Source organism: Benincasa hispida, chromosome 1 (genome assembly GCF_027475165.1).
Source record: "Benincasa hispida cultivar pf3 chromosome 1, pf3_genome.v1.1, whole genome shotgun sequence".
NCBI lineage: Eukaryota > Viridiplantae > Streptophyta > Magnoliopsida > Cucurbitales > Cucurbitaceae > Benincasa > Benincasa hispida.
In genome coordinates, this window is record NC_143478.1 from 27619929 (window position 1) to 27626954 (window position 7026).

Consider the following 7026-nt stretch of genomic DNA (forward strand, 5'->3'; position numbering starts at 1 on the left):
ATCAAGTATAATTTCACTGCCAGTTTCTCGGTGTGATCCAAGGTCGAACACAGGGACTGTTTTAGGTTATTGCGTTATGTTTGTGATATATGCGATCAGGGGTTTTTCAAATTAATAAAGATTTTGTGTACAAGTAATTAAACATGCGATAAAGTAAAGTAAGCGGTAAAAATGAAAAAATAACATAAATTGCGTTAAAGTAAATTGCGGTAAAGTAAATCTAAGCTAAGATGATACAAGCTATAGGTTTCATGATACAAGATACTGAGGTCAAGGTTGGCTGTGAAGATTATGCAAAGATCGTGTAATGCAGTGACAAGTCTTATGTGCGAAGTAGAAACAGAAAAGATAACTAATATAAACAGCGCAAGTTCCTTAATTGCGTTAAAGATATAAGTACTGTTCCACTTTTCCCTTGGCTTACACCTCTCGGTGATCGGCCGCATTCCCACATCTCTGTGGTGAAAGAGGGACGAACGTAATGAACGCAAGGTTGCTTCCATCTCTGGAAGTACTACTCGCTTTAGTTAACGCATTCTTCTAACCTTCTCTCGACAGATCAGAATGACATTTTCACTTTTTCTCTCACAAGTGAAGATGCCGTCTAGCATGCCTTAGCTAAATGCATTTATCTCTTTAGTACTAATTAAGTTACTCGTTTAATCCATATTAATTACCAAGGTATTAAGAGAACTTCATGGAGAAAACAATTAATGGATGAACGAAAATAGACAGAAAAGTGGTAATGAAAGTGATCGAGACATTTAATAAAACTATTTAGCGTCTGATACATGATTTGTGAATGAAGAGATTGAGAAGATGAAATACACTTGATGAAATAGAGTTAGAAACAAATACAAATAAGCGCCAACGTCTTAGCGTCGATTTGGATGGAGATATGCTTGCCGGCGTGGATGGAGTGAACGGATGAATGAGCTTCCCTCTCAGGCTTGCTCAACCGGTAGCAGGGATCTAAGCACAGAGCTTCACGGCGGGGATCTGGCAGAATCGCACTGAGACTCACCTCTCGGCCTTGTCTCTTCTCTTCTCGTATTTCTTCTGATCAATACTCAGTTCGGCCTTTCTCTCAATAATCTAGCCTTCATTAGCCCTCGTATCAATTATACCCATATCAAGTATATCTTCTCTGAATTCTATAGGGGTATTTATAAGTGAAAAGCTTTGACTCTTGGCTTGTGGACCCCACTTCTTGTTATGGACATTTCAAAGATGGAGGAATAAATATTCTTTCTATTATGCAATCAGACCGTCAAATCTACACAACAGTTAGTTGTACACGTGTCACAATCCTCCGCGTTTGTGTTGCTCAGCTGCATCTTTCGATCGGTTGCTCGCATGCGGTGTTGTTTTTATTGCCGCATGCGGTTGAAATTCAGCTCCGGATCAACTATCGCATTGCGCCATCATTGCGTTAATCGTCTCTTCATTGTTGATTGACGGGCGCAATGTGACAAAGATGTGTTGTTCAGTTGTTGAGTCTTGATCGCAAGCGGTGACTTGGTTTCCTGCAAAACAGAGTAGAAATATCCTCTTCTCCCATCTTAATGATGTTAGTGGGTGTAATTGGTATAATTTATAATTATTGTATTTTTGAGCTAATTTTCATACAATCGACGCATATTCCTTCACTTTTGGCCGCAATATCTGAATAAGACAGCATAAATAACTTGTATTTCTACAAGTTATCAAGCTTCCCAGCCTTCTGCTTCACCCTCAACCCCTTCCACTGACCACATCTCCATGCGAAAGGCAGCATTCCTTACTACCAGTTGCCGTCTTGCTGCCCAACCATACACTGTCCTCAGAATCACTGGTAGACCCCGAAGAAACCCTTTAGTCGTCAGGCCTCCTCAGTTCAAGAGGGGGCAAAGCACTAAAATCACCCCACTCCCAACTCCAGCAGTCTCAACTAAGAGCGAGAAGAAGAGACGAGAAAACAACGAGGTATGTGGAAACATTCTGAGTAACTTGGAGGAAGGAGGAGGTCTACCTGAGGCAGGGGTTGTAAACTAACCACTATCTGCGGAGGAGGTGATGATGGTGGTGACTGAGGAAATGGCAGTGGTAGAGGAAGTGGAAGTGACGGAGGAAGTAGGAGAAAAGGAGACAAGAAGAAGAAGTCTGGCTTTAGAGACTCCTGAGGAAACTAGGCAAGTAGAATCCTATGACGGACCCATCAGAGTCGCGTTAGAAGAAGTCGCGGCAGAGAAGCAACAAGAGGAGAAAAAGGAGAAGAAGGAAAAGAAGGTTGGAGAAGGTGAGCCATCCCATCATCGCAAAGAGAAGAAGAATAAATAAAAGAATGAGGATGAAGAAGATGAAAAGGCCAAGTTAAGGATGAAGAAAGAGAAGAAAGAAAGGAAAGAATGCAGGTGTAAGGAAAGGCGCATGAAGAAGGAAGAAGAAAAGAAGAAGAGAGCTGCAAGCCCAGAGATGGATGGAGAATTCACCTTCGTAAGGGAAGACAGGGGGGAAACAGTGCAACTTAAGGAGTCGGTGCAACCTGAAACAATGCAAGTTGTTGCGGCTGACAAAGGCGAAGAAGGAGAAGTTACCCCCCCTCCCCCGATGCGGCGTCACAAGGAGAATACGCCGCAAGAGTCTACTGTTGACCCCTTATTTTCAATCAACGCATTAGAAGAAAAGGAAAGGAGGAGGAAGGAAGAGGAAGAGAAACAAGAGAAAATGGATCGGACGAAACTCATCATCGCAGAACGTGATAGAAGAAGAAGACTTCATGATGAGGAAGTTCACCGCAATAATGAGATCTCAAGGCTTGAAGAAATAAGGCGGATTGAAGAGGAACAACGCCTTTTGTTGGCCTCTGAGCAGTTTGTGGAGGAGTTTGAAAGAGAAGTGAGAGAAAAGGAAGAAGAAGAAAAAAAATGAGAGAAAAGAAGGAAAGGAAGTGTGAAGCCAATAGGCAGCGTTTACTTAAGAAGAAGGGCAAAGAACTTGTCGAGCGAAGGAACGAGGAACAACGCAAGGAACAGGAAAGAAGACAAAGGCAAAAATCCCGTCTTGTGTTGGCCAAAGGAAAGGGCAAAGCGGTCGTAGAAAGCAGCAAGCCCGCGTTGGCAAAGGCGCATCCATCCAAAAAGAAAGAAAATAACAACTTGTTGATGGAAATGGGCTTTTACCCTGCGCCAACGCCACTACCAAATCTAATCACGAGCGTGATCGTGGAGCATGGTTGGGACACATTTTTTGCCAGTGCCCAGCCATTGTTGTTCCAAAGGTAGTGCGCGACTTCTACCATGGACGGCTGCATGGCACCAAGGATGTGGTGACCATAAAAGGGCAAGTGGTGCCTTTCAGCACAAGAAACATCAATGAACTATACCAAATGAAGGATAACCGGGATGCACCGGGCACCAAAGTCATTGATGATCCCATGGAAGAACAGTTGGAAGATGCACAGCGAGTATTAACGCAACCGGGCACTAAGTGGTCGGTTTCCTTAAAAGGCATCAAGACCATGGCGTCCAAGACTCTGTTTTCGGAGGTAAGGCTTTGGGTTTATTTGGTTAAAAAGCGACCGATCCCAAATTCCCATGACAAGACCATTTCAAGGGATCGAGTTATGGCCGCATGTTGCATTGCGCGTGGTATCCCAATCGATGTAGGCCGATTGATCGCAAGTCAAATTCGAGGCTTTGTGGGGCATATTAGAGGACAATACTTCTTTTCATGGACTGTCTCAAGTCTGTGCCTGTCAATGGGTGTAGGCATTGAGGAGGAGCCTAATAACTTGTAGAAATACAAGTTATTTATACTGCCTTATCTAGATATTGCGGCCAAAAGATAGTAAATATGCGCCGATTGTATGAAAATTAACCCAGAATTACAATAATTATAAATTATCGCAATTACACTCACTAACATCTTTAAGATGGAAGAAAAGAAGATTTTACTCTATTTTTCAAGAAACCAAGTCATTGCTTGCTCTCAAGGCTCAAGAAGAACTGATCAACGCATCTCTGTCACAATGCGCCCATCAATCAACAATGAAGAGACGATTAACACAATGACGGTGCAATGCGACAGTCGATCCAGATTTTACTTTAAACCGCATGCGATAATAAAAACAACATCGCATGCAAACACTCGATCAAAAGATGCAGCTGAGCAACGCAAAAGCGGAGGATTGAGACATGTGTAAAACTAACGATTTTGCAGAACTGACGGTCTGATTGCATAACAGAAGGAATAATATCCCTCCATCTTCAAAATTTCCATAACAACAAGTGGGGACCGCAAGGCCGGAGTCAAAGATCCTCACCTATAAATACCCCATAGATTTCAGAGAAAATATATGCTACTAGATACGAGGCTAATTGTTGCTAAAGTGTTTAGAAAAAAGGTGAGCTGGGATCGTAACTGAAGAAATCCAGGAAGAAGAAGAGACAAGGCCGAGAGGTGAGTTTCAGTTCCATTCTGTCGAATACCCACCGAGAAGCTCTGTGCTGAGAACCCTACTACCGATTGAGCAAGCCTGAGAGGGAAGCTCATCCATCCATCTGATCCATCCAATCCGGCAAGCAAATCTCCACCCGAATCGGTGCCAAGACATTGGCACTTGTTCGTATCTGTTCTATCTCTTTTCATCATTGTATTTCACTTTCTTTATCTCTTCAATCACACACCATGTATCAAACGTTTAATAGATATATTAAATGTTTCGATTGCTTTCATATTCCATTTTTTGTCTACTTCCGTTCCTCCATGAATCACTTTCTCCATGATGTCTTCTTAATCCTCTAGTAGTTAATATGAATTAAACGAGTACTTAACTTGTCTTAAATAGATAACTACGTTTAGCTAAAGTATGCTAGACGGCATCTTCACCTGTGAGAGCAGAAGTGAAGATGCCATTCTAACCTATTGAGAGAAGGTTAGAAGAATGCGTTAACTAAAGCGAGTAGTACTTCCAAACATGGAAGAAACCTTGCGTTCATTACATTCGTCTCTGATTCACCACAGACATGTGGGAGAGCAGTCGATCACTGAAAGGTGTACACCAAGAGAAAAGCAGAACTATACTTATAACTTCAATGCAATTAAGAGACTTGCGTTGTTTATATTAGTTATCTTTCTCTTTCTGTTTGTACATAAGGCTTGCCGCCGCATTCCATGTTCTTTGCATAACCTTCACAGCCAGCCTGGACCCCAACATCTTGTATCATGAAGCCTGTATCTTGTATCATCTAGCTTAGGTTTACTGTACTTATTTTATTATCACATTTTACTGCTTTCCTTTACTTTACCGCAATTTTATATACTTATACAAAACACTCTTTAAAGATTGAAAAACTTGGTCGCATATACCACGAACATACCACAATAACCTCAAACAGTCCCTGTGTTCGATCTCGGATCACACCGAGAAACTTGCGGTGGAATTACACTTGGCTCCAACGTAAGGAAACATGTGACAACGCAAGGCATACTACAAGAATATTCATCAATAACGCATATCTAGAAGTAGTATCGCATATTTGTCCATATGTTTAAAGATATAAAATCTGCGTTACAAGATTATAGCACCGTTGCCGGGGGAACTGGTAATGGGGACATGGACTTGTTCATTCATTCATATCCATATTTGTATCAGCGCATTGTTTAAGAATAAAATTTGCGTTACAGAGCCCATGCAAGAGGTCCATGGCCTCATCAATATCAAAATCCTGAGGTTGCTCCTCAAAGACTCCCCACATTGCCCAGAGTTACCTTTAAAGAGGCCCGCAATCGATCTCAATGCGCTGCAAGAACCCAGGCTAAAGAGACAGCGCAGAGATGATAAGGGAAAGGGGAAAATCCAAGAAGAAACAATGCAAGATCCAGAACCTTTGGACCTCTTACCCTTAGTAATCCACCCTCCAAGCCCTTCTAGCCCACCCACACAACCTTCTTCTCCACTCCATGAGCATTTTACCAACCTTCTCCTCACTCCAAATTCTCTAACTGCATACCCACCAATTTACTCACCTGCAGCTTCATCACCGCAACATTCCATTCCACCGCCGTATATTGGTGACCCATACGATTTGGGTGAAGGCACCTCTGCCCAACCCCAAAACGATGCTGGCGAGACATTGCAGGCACAACCTTCCATCCCCTTCTTGGTTGCAAAGTTAGCTGAAATGCGGTCCCTCTTCTCCCAACAACAACAACTCTTTGCTCAACAACAAGACTTCTTCAAACAGAGATTTGATGTGGTAATAGAGCAAATCGACGATATACAGCGCAGTGCTGCTACGTCAAGGGAGCCGTTGATCAATATTCAGCGCAATATTTATAAAGTCCATCGCCACCAAAGACAGATTACGGAGCGCAACCATGAGTACTTTAATTTTCTCACAGGATATCTTCATAGTCCCATGGTGCCTCCGCATCTCAGGCAGTAATTAAATTTTGAAGAAGCTCCTTTAGTACCACCAAAAAATCCTCCTCCAGATCCTTCTGCTCCTCAACAATAATCTTTACATTTTTATGCAGTCATTCTATACTTTTATTCAATTCATTAATTTTTTTAAGTTAATGAAAATTATTTGATTCTTTGTATAGGCAACAATTTTTATATTGCGTTACTTTTTAATTATTTGTATACTTTGTTAATATTCAATACAATTGAGTAAATATTCTCTCCAATTGCCTGTGCCATCCTTTGTCAATATTTGCGATGTTCGTGATCTTTTGTTTTTGCGTTCTTCATTGCACTGCCATGATGTATAATATGTTTATACTTAGAAATATTTCCCATACTTTGTAAATTCTGACTAACACTTAGTTAATTCATAGTTTAGCAGTACTTTACCTTTTATCTTTCAAAGTTCTGCTCAAACCTTCTTTTTGAAATTTTTTTTAAGTGTTTGTCTATTCTGTCCAAACAACGCAAAGAGAACCTTGCGCATCTCTAAATTTGGGGGTGGGGAAGGTCTAAGCAGATGAGATCAAGAATATGCGGTCTTTAAAAAAATGCAAAAAAAAAAAATCAATAAATTT